The sequence below is a fragment of the Solanum stenotomum genome, chromosome 7, assembly GCF_019186545.1.
Source record: "Solanum stenotomum isolate F172 chromosome 7, ASM1918654v1, whole genome shotgun sequence".
In the NCBI taxonomy this organism is placed as follows: domain Eukaryota; kingdom Viridiplantae; phylum Streptophyta; class Magnoliopsida; order Solanales; family Solanaceae; genus Solanum; species Solanum stenotomum.
The window spans coordinates 14,770,060-14,791,975 of NC_064288.1; the positions used below are offsets into that span (position 1 = coordinate 14,770,060).

Here is a 21,916-nt window from a genome sequence, read left to right on the forward strand (position 1 = left end):
TCGTTAGAATTGGAGTCAAAATTCCAAAAGGGTCTTTTCAATCTTTGAAGGATCAGTCCAGACATTCACCAGAAGAGGGACATAAATCAATACTTTTCAAAGATGTTATCATGAAAGATTTCCTACACCAAGGATCCAATCCAAGCTGACTCTTATCCTCTATTTTATGTTGAAAAACTGTCTTTCATTTTTTCAAATCTCTTGCCTTTTTATGGCAAATCTTATGTTCTCTTTAATTTTTTTTTACGTTTCAAGTTCGAACTAGCCAGACCTGATTTCTTGTTCCAGCAAGATACGTAGGCAATCCTATATAAGGATTTGGTCTTCCTATTGTTTCAAATTACAGACCTTAGAGGAAATTGGGGCATGTTTTTGAATCAGCCATTCTTCATTTTTTGCAAATTGCTCCAGTTAAGCACCCTTGGACAGGAAACAGGGGCAACTTTTTGAAACAGTTCAGAGTTCTCAAAATCTCCGCTCAACTTCAAGTTTCAGATATTCTTTTTCAAGAAAATTATCTCTTTAATAAGAGATTTTAGACTAAAAGTAGGGACTCGTTTTATGTGACATCCCTAATTGGCCATTATTGCCTTGTTTCAACGTTAAAAGTTCTCAAGCGTTATTCCAGAATCCCGCATTCTCTATGCTTACGAAATTGTCATAATGTGTTCAAAAGTCTTGACATGTGTTAATTCTTGTTATCTATTAACAAAATCTTTATGAGCGCAAGAACAACCCTTTTTAGACAGTCACAGATCTTACTAGTTTCAGAAATTACAAGAGATAAACCAAATTACTATGTTATAACCTTACTCCCTATTTTTAAGAGTTGTTCTTTATCATTAAGGTTTTATTATTGGAGCGTCACTTCCTTCAACGTGACATGTTATTATTATTGGAGCATCACTTCCTTCAATGTGATACATTATTATATTGGAGCGTCATTTCCTTCAACGTGACACGTTATATTATTGGAGCGTCACTTCCTTCAACATGACACGTTATATTATTGGAGCGCCACTTCCTTCAACGTGACATATTAAATTATTGGAGCGTCACTTCCTTCAATGTGATATGTCAAATTATTATTGGAATGTAACTTCCTTCAACGTGACACGTTATATTATTGGAGCATCATTTCCTTCAATGTGACATATTATATTATTGGAGCGTCACTTCCTTCAATGTGATACGTTAAATTATTATTGGAGTGTCACTTCCTTCAACATGACAAGTTATATTACTGGCGTTTCAATTCCTTTCACGTGAAATGTTAAATTTTTATTCGAGCGTCAACTTCCTGAATGTGACACGTTATATTATATTGAACAGTTACTTCCCTCAAAGTGACACATTATTATTATATTGGGACATTACCTCCCTTAAGCACAAGGTTATATTATATTGGGAAATCACCTCTCTAAAAAATGACATGTCGGGACGTCACCTCCCTAAAAAGTGACACGTTATATTATGTTATTGAATCATCACCTCGTTTAAATTGACACATCACTTTGGATCACCACTTCCTTCAAGAGCAATACACTTGAAATTGGATCGTCATCTTCTTCAGTATGACATATTAAACCAGGTTTGCACAAATTATATTTGTATTTATATTACATTTTCTACTGACAATTTTCTCCAGATTTTGAAACACACGAAGTGGACTACGTCAAAATAGGACGCAACACAACGTGGAATTTTTCTTAGCAGCGAACTGGGACATAGTCCAAAGAGGAATATCAAACTCTTAGGACGCGAGTTGAGGAACGACTTCCACCACAATCAAACAACATCCCTATCCTAAGGCGTATGGTTATTTCTTGGGATTTAATAGTTTCAGTTTTGCCTTCAGTGAAATTTTCAACTCTCACAGGAGGAAAATTTTCAAATTCGAGTGACAATACACCTAGAGTTTTGGAAGTTATGCCCATGTAAGTTCCTACATATGGGTTTGAAGGACCCACATTCATAGTTGAGATGTTTGCAAGCCTCTTTTCCACACTCAATTAAGTTTTCACTCATCGTTAAGCTAAAGGTTATTTCTGCATAAGAGATTTCATTTTCAACCGATTGAGTCGAACTACAAACAGTCTGATTTCAAAAGTTTAGGGACATGTAGGCGGACTTAATATTGAAAACTCGATTGTACTCCAACAATTCTGTCATCACTCCGTTCTCGAGCTTTTCGGTCTCTCCATACTTCAACATCGAAATGACTTTTGCATTCTTTCAAAATTGTGCTTAAAATCAAGCGTCTTTTGAACTACAAGTGGCCTGAGTTCTCATGTAACCTGAGATATGTAGGAAATCCAATACCAGGGTCCAGCCATAATTCTTCAAAAGATCCTTACCGTTCGCCGTTCCGAAGAGATGAATTAGTGGTCAGACAAAATTGGATTCGTCAATTTCGTTTGTCTCGAATCTCTTTCATCGATCCTAAGCAAACGAGGGACAGTTGTTGACACCCAATTTTGACCCTCCACAATTTAATAAATTTTCAAGCTTCTTCAATTTGAAATAAATGTTTTCGAAAAAAAAAATACTTTCAAAATCATTTTTCAAGACATTTTACCATTTTTCATATAGATTATATATATATATATATATATTATTTTTTATTTTATTTATTTTTATTTTTATTTTTTAATTTTTTTTCATTTTAATTGAATATTTGAGAAAATCAGTTTACCAAAAAATAGTGTTTTAATTGAGTATATTTTATTTCTCTAAAAAAAATTTAAAAAATTATTAACTAATTCATGAATTAATTGGTACGGTCGATCTTTCAGTTCAAAGTAATTATTTTATCTTGTTAAATTAAGAAGCTCGATTAATTAATTTTAATTTGCATCAAACCACATTCTTCGAATTCAATTTCTCAATGAAATACATTTATTTGGATCCAATTTTAAGCCTAATTTCTCAATAAACCAGCCCACACCCTTAATTATTTCCCTATTGTCCTAGATTTCTATTCTACGCAGTCATTTTTCCTATTCTTTCTACTCTCCAGAACTCACGCTCTCTCCCTCACGCGTTCCTCTTCTCCTTCACAAGAAGAACGACGCGAACCCAGCAATTCCAATGAGTTCTAGCCATAGTTTATCCAATTTTCGGTGAGGAACATCAATCTCATATAGCTGTCCCATTCGTCCTTTCTTATCCAACGAGGCATACGAATTCAAACGGTAACTCGTCCTTCTTATTTCTTGTCAATTCTTTTTCTCTCAATTTTACCCTCTCTAGTACAATTCGAGGTTTCCAGGCACTTTCTCAAAGAATTTCGAATTCACAGCAGTCCCACATCGTTTTTCCCCTCAAATTCGACCCAGAAGCTTCCCTATAAATACCCTTGTTTTGCTCACTGTTCAGGGGGACATATTTTTGGAGACCAAAGAGTACCCTAAAGTTTTGGAATTCTTGGTTCAATAGTTCAAAATTTTGTGACTTTTGTGGTTGTTCGAGTTGAAAAAGGTGGTGGAATCGTCTTCGTCAAACTCGTCGTTTGGTTCGCTGCCCAGAACCAGGTAACATTCGTATTCCGTTCTAATCCTTTTAGTTCTCTTAGTTTTTATATTAACTGTTTGTTCTTAATTTGATGTGAAGTGTTGTGTTTAGTTTTTTATCGATTATGTGTGCCTAATTTAGTTAACTAAATAAAGGTGTTTAGATTTAACTTCGATGTTTAGCACTTTTTATTAGTTTTGGATCTTGTCTCTTGTTTTAACCTCAATGCTCAACAATGGAGGCTTGTGTTAGCTTAACATTTTATGAATCAATTGGTGTTTAACTAGTTACATTAGGGTGTGTTGCTTAGTCTTTTACTCGCTTTTTATTTTAAGGAATAGACTTGTTATCAATAATCAGTGTTTAAATTTGTTTGAAATTCTTGATAGTATCCAGATTTAAATACCTTATTCAAATACTTATTTTCAATTATGTTGAATTTTTCATCTATTGCTAATATGGTCACAATTTGGGTGTGAATCTATTAAGCTCTTCCTTAAATTGTTTATGTTAGTTCTTAGTTTCTTAAGTGCTACCTTATTTCATTCTATCTCTAGTAGATATTGCATTGATAATTAAGGTGAAAACTAGTTGTTGGTTTGCTCCTTTATTGTCTTTAAGATGCTTTGATTGATATTTTAATATGAAAAATGGTGCCTCCCGGTGAGAGAGAGGAAAAAACAAAATATGAACTTGGAGAGAGAAAGAGAAGAGAGAGATTAAATTTTGGATAAAAAATAAAATAAAATAGGGCAACTATTTGAGATCTTGCCACATGTTTTTCCGTTTAATCAAAGGGTATATATGATCTAAAATTATGACGGTAAGGATATGTATGACCCAAAAGTATAACGGAGGATATATACGTACCATTTTTGAAAGTTCGAGGGTATATTTGATCTTTTTCCCTATAAAATAAAATAAAATTCCACTCATTAAATCTTCAGTATTTTTCAAGATATGTATTATAAAACATAAGCAAAAAACAAAGTTCAATAACATTATCATAAATTCCGTTCAAAAACTAAAGCTACATCAACATAAAATATACGAGTAAACTAGGGTGTAAAAATAAAGCTAAATAACATAAAAATAGACAAACATTACTAATCATTATTCCCCAACACCTCCGTCAACATATGCACCACCAGTAGCATCATGTTCATTAAGTTTAGTAGCTAAAACATGAATACGACCTGACAACCTCTAAATTTGATTCTTAAGATTTGAAATTTCATCTTCGAGGCGACTCACTTTGTCACTAAGGAATGCAATATCCCAGACGATATCTCCCAGTCCTGTAATACTAAGATGCTCGTTTATGTTCTCTGAGGAAGACATGTTAGGGATTAAATTATGTTATTTTATGGGAAATTTATGTATTAAGTGTAGACGAATGAGGGATAATTTATAATAACCGACAATTACATTTGTTAAGCCAACAGTTGATTTGGTTAGTCCAAGAGTCGTCTGTTCAGTATCCCCAAACATTTCAAATAATAAGATGTAGTCGTTTGTTAACCTTGTTAAGTGTAATGAAGTATAAATTATACTCACTAAATTATAGAGAAAACGACACTTTTAGTCCCTGTGTTAAGGCAATATTCTTATTTTTGTCCTTGTGTTATCTAACTTAGCACTATTAACCTTCAATTATATCAAGTGAGTGATTTTAATCCCTCAACTAACAGATCCAAAAAAAATTAACGGAGAGTTCACTGCTAAAAGGGGCAATTTGGGTATTTAAAAATTATTGCTTGAGAAATAGAAAACTTTTTAAAAAACTTATTCGCCGCATAACCTAGTTCAACCCTAGTTTTGCACAACGAAGAAGTCTCGATCTATTTGGTGTGGATGTGCAATGGAATTGCGTTCTAAAAGTGGGTTGCAATCCACTCCATGTGAGTATTCTTTTAAGTTGAATAGTTCAAAATTTCATGTGATAGACAAAGAAAAATATCTCAACAAATATACCAGAATACTTTGAATTGTTTTTCCTTGATGCTATGCAAATTATTTGTATATGTGAAAATATGATTCTAAATATACTTAGTTGTAAACTTCAAGCTACCAGAAGAACTCAATTCCAAACACCCTAAGGATCTGTATGGTAACACACCATATTCAATTTTGACTAGAAATAAAAAAAAAAAATTGTTAGCATCATCAGAAGCACCGCATAAATTCAATGCTCTCAATTATATCTTAGAATCTACACATCTTCAATTTATCTCAAAGAATTCCATTCAATTGTTGTCAGTTTCGATAGCAGTGACAATCTGAACTGAATGTAGTATAAAACCAACTATTCCAACTGATTACAAGTAAAATTGAAGCTTAAGGAAACTTATAAGTATGGTAACATACAAAGAAGTAAAGAGAAGGATATGAAGAATTTAGAAGAACATGGGATGAGAATAAGAGGAAGTTATAAAAATGCCTACCCAATTTATCCTCGCCCAATTCATCAACACCTTCCTTTTCCTTCACGTATTTTGGCTCAGTCAAAATAAATCAGTTAGCTTTTTAGGCATGTAAATGAGCAATCAATAACATTTTTCTTAAGATAGATGCAAAGTGAATAATAAGTGCTAAAGAGTACACAATTTAAAGTGTAGGGAAACAAATTTATCATTTTATGGATGATTCTGATCTGCATAATTGATTATGTTAATGTGTTTACACTATAATTTACTTTATCTCAATGAAACTAATATGTTCTCATTTTCTCAAATCTACGTTTGATTTATTTAATGAAACCAATATGTTTTTTAAAATCTCTTTACAGATGCAGGTGAAGATCTTGATATGTATTCAATTAAGTTGCATTTTATGGGTTCGTGGATATTTAAGCCTGAGATGAATTACGTTGGCGGGTGAATAGATTATTATGACTACTGTAAGGGCGAGGAAAACTCTATTATTCAGATGAGATTATGTGTGAAGAAGTTGAATGTTGATGATAGAAAAGTAAGATTTTGGTTTAAGTTTGGACCTTATTTCGAGACAGGTATAAGATTGTTAACAAATGATTCAGATATTTATAAGCTTGTCTATGAAATACCTGTGAATAGAGAAATTGAGATATTTATTGAGAACACAAATGAGGACCAGTGGAGTTATGATGTGACAGATTTAGAGATCCAACTTCAAAATGAAGAAGGCTTCATAGATGTGAATGTAGTAGATGAGGGCGATGATAGTGATGCTAGAAGTGAAGATTGTGAGTCATTTCATGACTCTGACTATCCTGCAGAAGAAGATGTTATGATATTAGATCAAATCAGTAACTCTATTACAGAGTCAGCTGGTATCAAAGGAAAAACAAAAAAGAATCAGATTTGTGAAACTAGGAAGAACATTGAGTTTGGGTTTGTCTCAAATATGCTACCAGAGCTTCCTAGTCATACTCAAGAAAAAGATTGCATTATATCAGATGATGAATTAATGAGTTTGCATGGAGATTCAGATGATGATAATCCTAAAAGATCTATCATTTTTAATCCAGGCAAAGACTTGGAGGATCCAACATTTGAATTTCTGATCAATATGATTTTTAGTAATAGTAAAGAGTTTAAGTGGGATGTTGAAGTGCATGCTGTGATGAAGAAGAAAGACTAATTTTTTAAAGAATGAAACTCAGAGGTCAAGAGCAATTTGCAAAGTGCCAAACTGCAAATGGTTCATATTTGCATCAAAGGCCAATCAGGATGAACCTTTCCAGATCAAAACAATAGGCCCTGATCATGAATGTGGCAACCAAAGAGACAATAAGACTATTGACTCTGGATTTTTAGCTAAGAAGTATATAGAAGATTTCAGAATTAATCCTTCCTGGGGTGTGACGGAATTTCAAGCTCATATAATGAGAACTCCAAGTCCACACTTAGTAGATACCAATCTTACAGGGCAAAGAAAAAGGCAACGAAGTTGATTACAGGAACTAAAGAAGAACAATTTAACATGTTGTGGGACTATTGTGCTGAGTTACGGAGGAGTAATCCTGGTACTACATGCATTTTGAAGATGGATGATAACCCAAACATGATGGTCAGAGGCAAAAAAAGATTTTTAAGGCTTTATATTTGTTATGCAGCTACTAAACAAGGATTTTTAGCGGGATGTAGACCAATCATAGGGGTTGATGGATGTCACTTGAAAGGACATCAAAAGGGCGGTCAATTATTGACTGCTGTAGGAGTTGACGGAAATAACATGTATCCAGTTGCATTTGCTGTCGTAGAAGGAGAATTGAAGGAAACATGGCATTGGTTTCTCACTCTTCTTGATGAAGACCTAAGAATCTCACAAAATTCTCGTGCGTGGACTTTTATTTCAGATAAGCAAAAGGGTCTAATTCCAGCTTTTGATGAGGTACTTTCGGATGTAGCACATAGGTTTTGTGTGAGACACCTGCACAACAACTTTAAAACTGAAGGTTTTGGAGGACAAGCACTGAAAGATGTCTTATGGAAAGCTGCAAGGGCAACCACTGAAGCTGCATTTCACAAGTACATGGAAGAAATGAAAAAATTGAACCCTGAAGCCCCTCAATGGTTCATTAACAAGCCTCCTATTCACTGGTCTATAGCTTTTTTCTCTTCTTTCCCAAAGTGTGATATGTTATTGAACAATTTGTGTGAGTCGTTCAATAGTGTACAGTTGCTAGAGACAAACACATTTTGACAATGCTCGAGTTAATTAGGTTGTACATGATGTCAAGATTTCAGAAGAATAGAGACAACATGATGAAGCATGGACACAAATTTTGTCCAAAAATCTTGTTGAAGTTAGAGGAGAACAAATCTAAGGCTGCTGAATGTATTGCCACTAAAGCTGACCAGTTTCATTATCAAATTGAGGACATCAATCTTAGACTATTCTCTGTTGATCTTAAGGAGATGATATGTTCTTGCAAGAGATGTGAGTTAACTGGAATACCTTGTCATCATGCAATTGCGGCTATATGGGTTAAAAAAGACGAACCAGAAATGTATGTCCATGAATGCTACACAACTGAGCAGTATATGAAGAGCTATGAACACTCCATCTTGCAATTAACAGCTCTGAAGAGTGGCCTAAAACAGGAGTTGAACCACCACTGCCACCGATATACAAAACTCAGCCTGGTAGACCGCCAAAATTAAGAAAGAGAGGATCTAATGAGACATCCCCAAAAGATAGGGACGATCACGGCAGAAAACCACTTTGGCAGATGACAAATAAAAAGTTCAACAGGACCAGTTATTGTAGAAAGGTAACAAGCAAATGTTTTCTTGGTCATTTCGATCTGTTGTAAAAATCTGCTTGTAAAGTGGTTCAAATCCACTCTCTGCCAATGCCTTGGCTGTCAATTAACAAATGTAAGATTATGAAATTCATTAGTAATATTTTTCTAAGGCTTGTTTTAAACTGCAAGTCCCAATCAAACATTAAAACGGAAAAGTAGCTTTGAAAACTACACATATATCTTGCCATTTGGACATGGAAAGTAGAGATCGGGAGATCAATTCATTTAGTTGATTAAAAAGGGATGATAAATTTACTTTCTTTGAATTGTTTGAGTAACTTAGAAATGGCCAAAAGTTGCAGCAATACAATTGAACAACATGCTTTAATAAAAAAAAATGCCCACTTATGAATAGAAAAACCCAGCTCAAAATTATGAAAAATCGAGAAGATAAATAAATCAGAGCAGCAACATACCAAGAATCAGAGCAGAAACATACAAGAATCACAAATACATTGTTGATGTTTCAGTTGATCCAGGTGGATTTGTTCAAATGTAGCTTAGATGACTTCGAGTTCGTCGGACAAAGAGAGAAATCTCGTGCCTATCAAGTGGGTTTTGTTCAAATGCAGCTCAAATGAGCTATCGTTCGCCGTGTGAGAGAGGGACGTTAATGCCTATCAAGTTAGTTTTGTTGAAAATGAGCTCAGGTCGATGAGCTTGTTCTTCAAGATAGAGACGTGGAAGACTTGAGCTTGTTCTTCAAAGAGAGAGAATTAAAATGAAATATCCGAATTGCCCCTTTTAGCAGTGAACTTTCTGTTAGTTTTTTTTTTTGGATCTGTTAGTTGAAGGATTAAAATCACTCACTTGATATAATTGAAGGTTAATAGTGCTAAGTTAGATAACACAAGGACAAAAATAAGAATATAGCCTTAACATAGGGACTAAAAGTGCCGTTTTCCCAAAAAAATTTTAATCAATAACTATCATCGTTGTATCATCGATGAAATCCATAAGAAGGTGCTCATGGATTTCCTTAGAAACAATGATGTCTATTATGGCCTCGTCACTACGCTAGATAACAAATATTAAAACATCGCCCTCAACCAATCCCGCATCAACAACAAACTCGTTCCAACCCTCTGAAAACCTCCACCGGTTGGAAAAACCACAAGTGCCTACAATTAAATTGTATTGATCTCCACATGCAGTACCAGGATGTACATAAGTTAACAAAGTATATGTTGGGATCGACGGAAAGTATCGACTTGCTGATTTTGGAAGCCACTACATAAAACAAAAAATCACAAGACATTAAATACATTATAAATCTATTAAGTCAAACAAATAAACAAATAAAACGAAAAACAATGAAATACAATAATTTACCATTCCATTTAACGTGACATATGATCTAGTTAGTCTAATTTTGAATATTGGTAAGGGAGGATTAGACACTGGAGTAAAGTCTGTCATTGGTCTATTGAGAATAGAGATTGGTGTAAATCGTGAGATAGTATTGGGTATTTATAGCGTTATTAAATTTTTTGACTTCCCACCACAAATGAAGAAGTTACCAAGTTCTGCTACTACTACTAGGCCATTTTGAGTGTAATATTTTTTAATATTAACTATATTAAATATGTTTAGCTCTCTTATTCTAATAGAAAAAAGTACATTATGTTTATATTAAGACTTGCTTTTGCAATTTCTTCAAATTTTGTTTATATTTTTAAGATGAATGAATTATAGTTTAATTTGTTAATTGACAAATAATTTTCACATTTTTTATAGATAAATTATTTTTTAGAAAAAAGGAAATAAGAAGAGAAGAACAAACAGATGCTGAAATCACAAGAATAGACACGTGGCAGTATTCTAGGTATAAGACACACAATACTCACCGGTTCCGAGTATTCAAATGAAGTGTTACCACTTTGAAAGTTGCAACTCTTCATTACACTAATTCTCTATAATTGTTGTTTAAGAAGCCAAATAGCCAAAAAATTTAGAGAATTAATCACTTTGAATTGTAATTTGTTTGAATCCGAAAATGTACCTTCAATCAAAAAAATGAAGAGGATATCTTCTTTTGATTGCTTTGATAGGGGGTTGGTTGAAGAAATTGTAGAAAGGGTGGCTTCATCATCATTCAAAGATTTAATAAATCTCAGACTAAGGTATCTAGAAAAATTTAACATCAATTATTTACTTTATTGTTTACTTACCCATCAATTTTGTAGTTGCAAATTTCTTAATGATATAGGAAGTCAACAATGGGTATATGGAAAGTTGTCGTTGCAAGACGTTCACATTAATCCATTCATACGCTTAAATGATTTGACAAACATATGATTCAATGCTTTCATGGACAAATGTGTAGATTGTGGAAATAAAGAAGCCATGTATCGGAAAGGCATGGTAATAGTTTATTTTAATTTTTTTCGTATGTATTGGAGTGCTTAATTCGTTATAATTAATAGATGTCTATTTAATTTTTTTTTTCAGTTTAACTTTTTTAGAAATATAAATCCAGATGTTGCACTAGAATTAATTGACAAAGCTTCGAAAGGAGGACACGATGCTGCAACATATGTTTTTGCTTTAATCTCGCTATACTTAGGCGGTGAATATAGCAAACAAGAGGTAAAGACAATTGGCGAATTGAAGGTAACGCAAAAACAAAGAGCGAAAACAAGGCAGTATCGACGTAGATTTTAACAAATCTTACATTATATTTTTGTGTTACATCCTTTATTTGATAAAAAAAAACCCGTGTTGTTGCACTATTAAGCATGTTCCTCTTGTTTGTAAGAATGACTGGGATAGTGCAGAGGATGAGGAGCATGAGAATTGCTATGGTTGTAGCAGTGATGAAGAAATTTGGCACTTCCGCAATTATTAGTCCTTTACATAATAATTTATGTTTATAATGTAATATATATTTTGTATTATGTTTAGAATGTATTATGTTTACTATGTATTATGTTTATAATGTAAATATATTTTGTGGAATATTACCTGTTGGGGGATAAATGCATTTATATGAACTATGTTTCTTATTATTTATTTGTCATCATTATATGTTTGAGGTTCTAATCAATTTAATGTAGTATTGACTAATTAACTCAAACGTTCTAACATTTTGACATTTTTTTCCATCTGATACTAATTATTTACATTGCTGAAAATAGTTATATAGAATTATTTGTTAATGGGCATTAATTATGATTCATAATTAAGCATACATTTTCAACTCTAATTAGTTTAATATCAGTTATTTAAATTAATTAATCAAAATAAATTAACAATGAATAGTAATTAAGGATACGTCTCTTTTAATCACAATCACATTTATGTTGAACATTAACAATGATTAATAATTCATGGTTATTTAACACCTTTGTTAGAATAAAGTAATATTGAGATGACTAAAACGTTAAAGTTTAGTAACAAGGCAAATTCAATAATATTTTATTAATCAATAACTAACTATTAGCGTTGTATCATCGATGAATCCAGAAGAATTAAGGTGCTCATGGATTTCCTTAGAAACAACAATGTCTACTATGGCCTCGTCACTACGACAAATTACAAATTTTAAAACATCTCCCTCAACCAATGTAACATCTCGCAATTTGAAATAGCTAGGAAGAAGCTAAGAACTGGAAATATTCAATTTTTGGAAATAATGAAAATCCGAAAATTTGTTTAAGTTAGGAAAAGTTGAGTTTTGGCCAACTTCAAACGGCCATAACTCCTAGCTCAGGATGAGTTAGGTGTACTTCCAGATATGGTTGGAAATCTCTTGGAATGATCTTTCCAACGCCGCCAATATTGCACGAATCCGAGTTCGTATGAGTGAGATACACCCATTGAAAGTTGGTTTGTTCAAATAAGGAAATGTCTAATCCGGATTTTTGAAGGGTATTTCAGTCTTTCCTTATCCAATTAATTTAGTTTGTTTTAGTGAATTAATTAAGGGTCAAATCAGAATGAGATCAGTTTAGTTAATTGGAAATTCATGCTAGGGCTTGGAGAAAAGAGAAAAGAGGAGAAAGGAGAAGAAAAGTTCAAGGTTCGCCAAGAACGATCGATTTTGGTTGTGGATTCGCCAATGAATTCATCTTACAAGGTATGTGAGTATTTCATAGCATTGGGTTCATTCACCCACGCGCCAAACATGTTTAATTCAGCGAAATTCGTCCTAAAAGAGTTTGAAAGTTGATGTTTTTGACATGTATTCTTGAATTTGAATGTTGTTCTAGAATTGGGATGAATTGAGGAGTTTCTGAGATCTTTGAGTCAAATTATAGAGTTGTTTTGAGTTAGGTTCTAGAGTCCATATGATGGGTATCGGAATCTAAAATGAATTTGAGATCAATAGTCGAGTTTAGGCGAATTGGGGCTGTAAAACAGAGAAGGAAAAAGTCAAGCGTGATTTGGCACGCAAGTCCGCGTCGCGGACTTGCTCCCCAGTGACCAAAAAGTTTCTCCGCACACAGTTAAGACGCGGACTCCTCTGTCTCAAAATTTAATTTCGCGAGTAATTATTTAAAACACCTCCGCATCGCGGACTTGTTCCAAGACGGTGATTTCGTGACTTTTCTCATGTTTAGCTATTTAAAATCATTCCTAAACATCATGAGATTTTTCTAATCACAAATCACAATCCTTGAATCCATAATTCAATTCAAGGATCAGTTAAGAGTCGAGTCAAGAGCAGTTAAGATCATAGTCAAGAGAAGTTCTTAGAGTTTTCCAAAAGTCTTTTCCAAATGTTCTAACTTTGTTTTAAGACTTAAAGTTCAAGTTGAGTAAAGTTTGAAGTCCACTTCTTCAAAAATATATGGGGACTATGTATTCCCTAAGGGTTTAACATGTTTTCACATTTAAACAAGAAAAGAAACCTCGATTTCCAAAGGGCCTTCGGGCTAGTTTTCAGAAAAGAGTAATCGCTTTCTAAATGAAGCAAGAGGGGAAACTTTGATTTCCAAGATAGCCTTTGAGCTAAGTTTTTGAGCACTAATCTCATATCACATAAGAAGTATGTTTTAAACATAAAGAGCTGGTATCATATTTTGGGAGTAGTATTGAGCACCGATATGGGAGAGCGTTCAGAGAACCCTCAGCCCCCATAAACCATGTAGTCATCATAGGTAGAAAAGGGTCATACATTTTAGATGAATCTTTTTCGCATAGACTAGTGGAACCACTTAGTGAGTTAGGTCCTATACCCCCGGCAAGGTATATGATGGTCCTTGGCAGCGTGAGGTAAAGTGTTGTATCATCACTATAGCTCTTAAGTGATGGTTGTCGGTTGGAGAAACTCCCACAACAATATTTTGTAATTTTATATACATCAGTTTATTTATATTTTTACATACATCTCAGAGTTATATGTATCTGTCACGCCCCGTTTTTCTCAAAACGGGTTTTGGTGCACGACCTAACAACTCTTTTGAGCTTTGAGTGATTGAAGAGTCGCCACCTAACGAATTAAGGCGCGTTAGGGCACCTATCTAACCTAACTAAGTCTAGCTAAGGTCAATGAACCAGAGATCGGGTAAGGGTTCAAACTACCTCGAGGAAAAGGTGTTAGGCATCCCTCGAAGTCCACAAATGTAGGTCCCGGCCGTATCTCATGCAATTTATGTGGGGTTACAAGTAGCATTTAAGATCACTTCATTTATTATTTATTTAATTAACATGGTTACTAAGTGATAAATACTATTAAACAATTAAAGCCATTTTAATTATTTATTTAATTAATTAAGCATGCGAAAACTAGGTGATAACAATATTAAGCAATTAAGGGCACTTTAGTTATTTTAGTTAATTAGATAGGCATGCGAGACTAAGTGATAATATAATAAATAAATATTACACAATAAAGAGATGAGCGAGGGGATAGAAATTTGCACAATTAGATAAAATAAACACTTTTTATTTTTTTATTAAACTACCCCAAATAATTATAACAAGTAAAGGGAGAAAAGGAAAGGGAGACTCTGCAAGACTTTAGGATCAGCACTCGACTTTCTTATTTTGGTCGGCTTCTCATAAGGACAGAAAAAATCAAGGTTTGTTATTTAAACCGAGTCGATATCATCATCTCCATAGGGCCTAAACTACCCCTACCCTACCACCGCATGCTTAACGTCTCTACAAGGTGCCTATCGTCCCCGCTTAAGGTCCAAGAGGCAATGGACTACTATTAGGGTGGGTATATAATAAAATAAAATATAATAGGTCTACCTAGACACCAAGTCAAACAAATAGGACAACACTTAGCACGTAAATCTCATATTGGCCTCTAGGTTTTTTTTTTTTTAAATTTAGCATGCTAGCAAACACATATAAAGTGAAAGGTTTCATGCTAAGTGTATGCAAACAAGCATAGCAATACATATAAACGGGTGGCGAGCAACACAATAATTAATTAATGAAAGGGCAAGTAGTTACGGCATAATGCATATTTTAGTTATAAACTGATTTTAAAAGTGGCACAAAAATTATCACAGATCCGGGCATTTTTTAGAGCAGTAGCAGGTCGAACTATATTTATTTTAAATAGCAATCAATTTATTAAATACAGAAATTAATTAGGAGCCAAATTTAAATGGCAAAGCAACATACAGATAATGATAATTATTCTCAACATGGACAGATTTAAAATATGCAGAAAATGATTTATTTTAAATTGCAGGACATGTTCAAAATGCAGAAAATAATTAATTCCGGGCATGATTTAACCGTGCAGCAAATATGCACATCAAATTTTAGTTTTAAAACATGCTGGAAAATAGTTTATGAATTGATTTTAAATGGTAGAATCTAATTACAAAAAGTGCAGAAATTAATTAACACTTGGAAGAGAATACGAAGCCTATTTATTTTTAGTAATTTAACATGCTGAAGATTATTAACTCCTATGAACATGATTTCTAGATGGTTGGATTTATTCACATAAGGCAACCATTACAACTGATTAAAATAATTAATTAATTCGCATGCTATAAAAATTATCAGAATGCCTATAAACATGATTTTTAAGTAAAAGTACAACCTATAGGCATGGTTTCTACACATAAATGACATATTAAGAAATATTTAAATCCTATAGGCATGCATTTCTAAATAAAAATATAGTTCAAACAAACATATAGGCATGTTTTCTAAATGAAACTGAAGTTTAAATCTATATGTATGAATTCCTATACCCGTTAGCATACAAAAATTTAATTAAGCCTTTGATCATGATACCTGAATGGCAAAAAAAAAATATAGATTGATATAAAAATAAAATGCTTGTATTTTTTATATATATAAAGGAACCAATGTTATTTATTATTATTATTAAGCAACCGATATGCACATATAAATAAGCTACGATGAACATTTTGAGTCAATTGAACACATTAGTGATTTTAAAACATAGTTAGATAAAGCTTAAAGACATGATTAATTATTTCGGGTCAAACTTAGGAGATTAAAAGCAATAGTGATTTTATTTTATTTTAATTTAGTTAGATCCAAAGTGAACTATCTAAATGTGAACTATCAAACAATCAACAATCATATAGGCAAGCTTTCTAATACATTTAAATAACAATAAGGTAAACAAGTAGCACGTAGTTCCCTCCCCCCTTTAGACGATCCCCAAATTATATTTATATATATATAGAGTTTGATAGCTATACAAATATTACAAAACTGAAATAAATAATAAATACAAATTCAAAATACATAAAATTAAATGATCTAGTCTCTTGGCGATTCTTCAACTTGAAACTTCAAGTTCGAAACCTGTTAATTGATAAGAACAATACACTAGAAGTAACAACACAATAGCAACCATTTACATATTTAGACAGAAATTGTAACAACCAATCACACATACGTAAACACTCATAGGAAAGGAATAGGAAACTGACTCGTATGCTTCCTTTGTTTTATTCAAACATACCACAAGATGCATCAGGTAAAACAAAAAATTAAACTGAGGCAAACACTAACCAGTTACACAGAATTAATTATCAGCAATGAAGACAAACTTAATCCACTATTCGACCCGAACACAGCAAAACAGCAACACAGAGAAGAAACTTTAATTTTAACCGGAAAAACTTAATTCCCCTTTGAGTAGAGAGTAATATATTTTTTCTTAGTATTTTAGTATGAGCAAAGTCAAGTTTTTTTTCGAGAGTGAGAGGAGGCTTGATTTATATAGGGAGTAGGAGACACATAATAAGGAAAAGAAATAATTTAAGGATCGATTTTTTAAAAAAATGCTCTCCTTAAACAATGGGAGAACTAAATCAGCCGAAAAATCCCAAAATTGAGTGAGACAAATCCTAAAATACATATGCTTGCTGATTTCAATTAAGGTAAATAAATCAATTACGGAGTCACTACATTAATTAACAATATACAGAAGAGCAGGCATATATCGGGAAAGGGGTCAACAATATTTACCAAAATTATGGAGAAATGTACAACTCACATGAATATGCACTTAAGTAGAATACCTAGATAAAATAAAAAAGGAAAGGGGATTTCTCTATTGCCATGATTAATGTTGGGAATCACGATTAAGGCAAGGGCATAGAATCATCATTACTAATTTTACTGTTGTAAAACAAGCGATAATCCCACTAAATCAAATAAAGTACTAAGAATCAATTAGCAGACATGGCACAAATAAATCAAATAAGATACCAAGAATCAATTAACATGTTAAGATTACCATAAGATGAAGCACTAATTTATTGCTAATCAACTTAATCATGTCAACAGTACATTAAAACTAAAATCAAGCAAATTCAATGGATGGTTCCTAACAACTATGTCATGTATAAACAAAAAATTATTCAGAAATAGTCAAAAATAAAAATTAAGAAGTAACCAAGAATTTACATGTATTATTAAAGCTAATTGATATATGCAACAGAGCATTACGAATATCATAGCAGAAATTAACATTTACCAGCACACAGTAGCAAGATGAATATAAATCGGAATATAAACAACATAACAAATGTATGCAATCTGGGACCCAAGCATCAATGAGCAGATAATGAACAACAGTGGGGAAACGAGGTTAAATCGCACATAGAGAGCTAAAGTTCTCAAAATATCCATCTCTCAAATAGCTAAAGAAGCCATAAAAGCTTGACAAACCATTAGATTCAGGCTTACTAGGACGGATCTGTTGAGATTCGTCTTCAATCGATCCCGAAACCTTGAACTTTGCTGGAACTCGCTGCTGGCCAGAGTTGTCGTCGGCTGTTGGTTGTTCCGGTGGTCCCTCGCCAGCTGTTGGTGTTTGCTAGTGGTCCTCGCCGGTTCTCACTACTGATTCCGGTGGTCCTTGCTGCTGTCCGGTGGTTTCACAGGTCGGAGCTGCTGGCGTTTGTTGGCTCATGCGGCTGCTGCTTTCACTGGCTCGTCCCTGCAAGAGAAAATAGCGAAGGGGAGAAGAAGAGAGCAGCGCCGGTGACTGCTGATTTCTCGCCGGCTGGAGCTACTGCTCGCCGGCGTTCTCGCTTGGCTGCTGGCTGCTGGCCGCTGGCAGATGAGGAACACAAGCGGAAGGGGAGAGGGGAAGAAGGGGAGGTGGAGCTGGGAGAGAGGCAGAGAGGAGAGGGGGCCACCTCTCCTCCGGTTTTCATTGGAGACTCGTCATCGCCGGTGAGAGGGAGGGCGACGGCTGATCCTTTGAGGAGGAGAATGAATGAAGAAAAAGATAGGGTTTTGGTCTTCTTTTAGTTAAAATGGAAGGTTAGGTAGATTTAATCTGGACCATTGATTTAATTGAAACCAACGGCTAAGATTAACTTTGATGGATGACTAAAAAAGGATGGATGAGATTGAATCTTTTGGCATCTGAATTTTGTAATAACAAGGCTAAAATTGAAATCATATTGGCTAATGGCTATAATTGAAATAAAATTGGGAATTAATTAGGCCAGAATTGAAAGGAATTGGAATAAAATAGGCTACAAGTTAAATGATTTTGAGGAAATTTTAAGAAATGCTATTCAATTATAATACTACAAATATTATAATATATATATATATATATTTTTATATAAGTAACATCACTTAAATTTTAAAACATTTGAATAAAATAATTACTTTGAGTTTTACTAATAATTTTAAAATATCTCTTAATAATATTTATGATAATTTTATAAAGCACACATACTAAAATGTACAATTTTTAGACGAAATCAATTAAGATTTTAAACTCGAAATATATTTTTAAAAACATGTATTTAATCGAATAGCATTCCAAAAAGGTTAAAGGTCAGTCAAAATTGGGTATCAACAGCATCTTTGCATACACACAGAGTTGACATCATGTTTTAAACAGTTTTTCTTTATATTGCACTTGTTTTTAAACTACTTTATATTGAAATGAGTTCAGTTATGTTGAGTTGAGTTGAGCCTTATAAGTTCTTCAGTTGCTTTCAGAATCTTTTCAAGCCTAAGTTGTATTTAGCATTCCAACTCGCATACTCAAACATTCAATGTACTGATGCCAGTTGGCCTGCATCTTATTATGATTCAGACGCAGGTAACCAGTAGCAGCATCCAACGCATCGTTGATCCAGTGAGCACTCCAGAGTCAGTTGGTGAGCCTCCTTGCATTTCAGAGGACTCCTTTTAATGCTTTCAGTTATTTTATTAGTTCATTAGGATGTTGTGGGGATTGTCCCAGCATCCATGTTAGTTGTTTTTAGAGGCTTCATAGACAGTCAGTCAATTAGTAGTTCAGTTGTCTTTATATTATCATTCAGATGTTGTTTACAGACTCCAGTTGCCGTTTTGGCTAAGTTTATATCTCTTTAAAGTTATGTTTTGAGATTATCTTGTTAAGTTAAGTCTTCTGCTGAGTAAATAAGTCATGCCAAGGGTTTGCTTGGGGCCAGCAATGGTTCTCGAGTGCCGATCACGTCCAGGATGTAGGCTCGGGGCGTGACAACCAATCCCGCATCAACAACAAAATCATTCCAACCCTCTGAAAACCTCCGCCGATTGGAAAAACTACAGTTGCCTACAATTAAAATGTATTGATCTCCATATGCAGTACCAGAAATTACATAAGTTAACAAAGTATATGTTTGGTTCGGCGAAAAGTATCGACTTACTAATAGTGGAATCCACTACATAAAACAAAAAAAGACACAAGACATTAATTACATTATAATTTTATTAAAATAAATAAATAAACACATAAAACGAAAAACTATGAAATGCGATAATTTACCCTTCCACTTAACGTAACATATGATGTAGTTAGTCTAGTTTTGAAGCTTGGTAGGGGAGGAATAGACACTGGAGTGAAGTCTATCATTGGTCTGATGAGAACACAAATTGGTGTATATTGTGAGATAGTATTGGATACTTATAGCGTAATTAAATTTTTGACTTCCCACCACAAATGTTAAGGTCAAAAAGTTTAACTTCACGTTTTTTGATACAGTGAATAATCTTTTACGATGGAATTAAATACCATGTACTACTATTAGACTCTTTATGTTAATAGCACATTCGTTTGTGTATTACGAAACAAATTAATTTTATTAATTAACTGTAATTTATTTATCACAAACAACTTTTTAATTAGCATTAATAATGATTCTTAATTAAGCATATATTTTCAAGAATGATTAATTTTCCCAGGTCAAAGTATATATTTTCAAGACTAATTAACTACTCTATATAATTTCATTTTTTACTTTAAAAATGTAAATTTCATTTTTTACTTTAAAAATGTAAATTATTTTTTAAAAAATACTCAAAACCTATTTTCACGTTTAAAATAATTTGCAATTTGTTAGAATAAATGATTTTTGAAAAAACTTTATATTAGTAAAGTCCTATCATGAAAATGATGGCCAATTTTACAATGTATAAGAAATTCATGGTGTGAGAATTTGATTATAATCACGAAACAAATTAATTTTCGGAATTTGATTTTTTAATAATTTAATATAATATAATATAAAATGCTACACTAATAGTATTTCCCACATAGTTACTCAATTAATGCAGGGTGTCAGAACTAGTTGAAATTTCAATGCGTCTTTTACACACTTTGCATTCTAACTTTCAAAGAAACCGAAAAGCATGAGAAATTTACACACCTTTGCATTCTAACCTCTTACCATAATCATCCTTCAATGAAAAATTTGAAGACGATTTCCTCTTCCTTTGAATCCCTAGACAGGGGATTACTTGATTGGATTGTAGAAAAGGTGGCTTCTATATCGTGCAAGGATTTGATTAATTTCAGAATAAGGTAATACTAATTTTTTTTTTCAAATGTATTGTTTACTTCATGTTTACTAACCCATCGATTTTTCAGTTGCAAACTTTTTAATGAAATAGGACGTGAACGCTGGGTTTATACAAATCTGTCGCTGTTAGACGTTTCAATTAGTCCATTGAGACTTCCAATGTATGAAAATTACAAAAAATTTGAGTCGTTCATGAACCTTTGCATAGAATGTGGAAATAATGAAGCCTTGTACAAAACATGCGTGGTAATATATAATTTTATATATATATATATATTTGTCTGGTTAAAGAATTTTTCCAAGCCTTAATCGGTTCTAATTCATTGTTCGGTGTTAATATTTTCAGAAGAACGATTTCAGAAATAGAAATACAGCTGAAGCACTTGAAATGCTGGACAAAGCATCCAAAGGAGGCCACACAACTGCAAGACATGTGTTTGGCTTAATCTCCATATTATTAGGCAGTGAATCTAGATGAGATGGGATACAGATGATTGGCGATATAAAAGTAACGCAACAACAAAGAAAAATAACAAGGCAGTGTCGACAACGTCTTCGACAAATCCTGGGAACAATTTATATCTTTAATCGGCTCCCATGTTATTGCACTAGACTATTACATCTACTTACTAATAATCCAGTTGGATTTGATAGTGACGAATATGAGGAAGAAGACCTATGTTATGGTTGTAGTAGCGATGAAGAAGTTACAAAGTTCTGCTACTTCTACTAGGCCATTTTGTAATATTTTTGAATATTAACTATATTATGTATGTTTAGCTATCTTATCTTATCTTATTTTATAATTAACCTTAAATTAATTACTATGAGGTTAAGATCACAAATCTTAATTTAACTTAAA

The 21,916-nt window shown here is 33.1% G+C and overlaps 2 protein-coding genes and 1 pseudogene across 2 annotated transcripts in view; all 3 read left to right on the forward strand.

Moving 5' to 3' along the window:
• LOC125870580 (peptidyl-prolyl cis-trans isomerase FKBP15-1-like) overlaps window positions 1–21,916 on the forward strand; it is a 1,082,853-nt gene that overhangs the window by 587,490 nt on the left and 473,447 nt on the right. The window lies entirely within an intron of this gene.
• Window positions 1–21,916, forward strand: part of LOC125870566 (U-box domain-containing protein 9) — an 841,044-nt gene that overhangs the window by 574,242 nt on the left and 244,886 nt on the right. The window lies entirely within an intron of this gene.
• On the forward strand, window positions 6,245–8,855 carry LOC125870583 (uncharacterized; annotated as a pseudogene).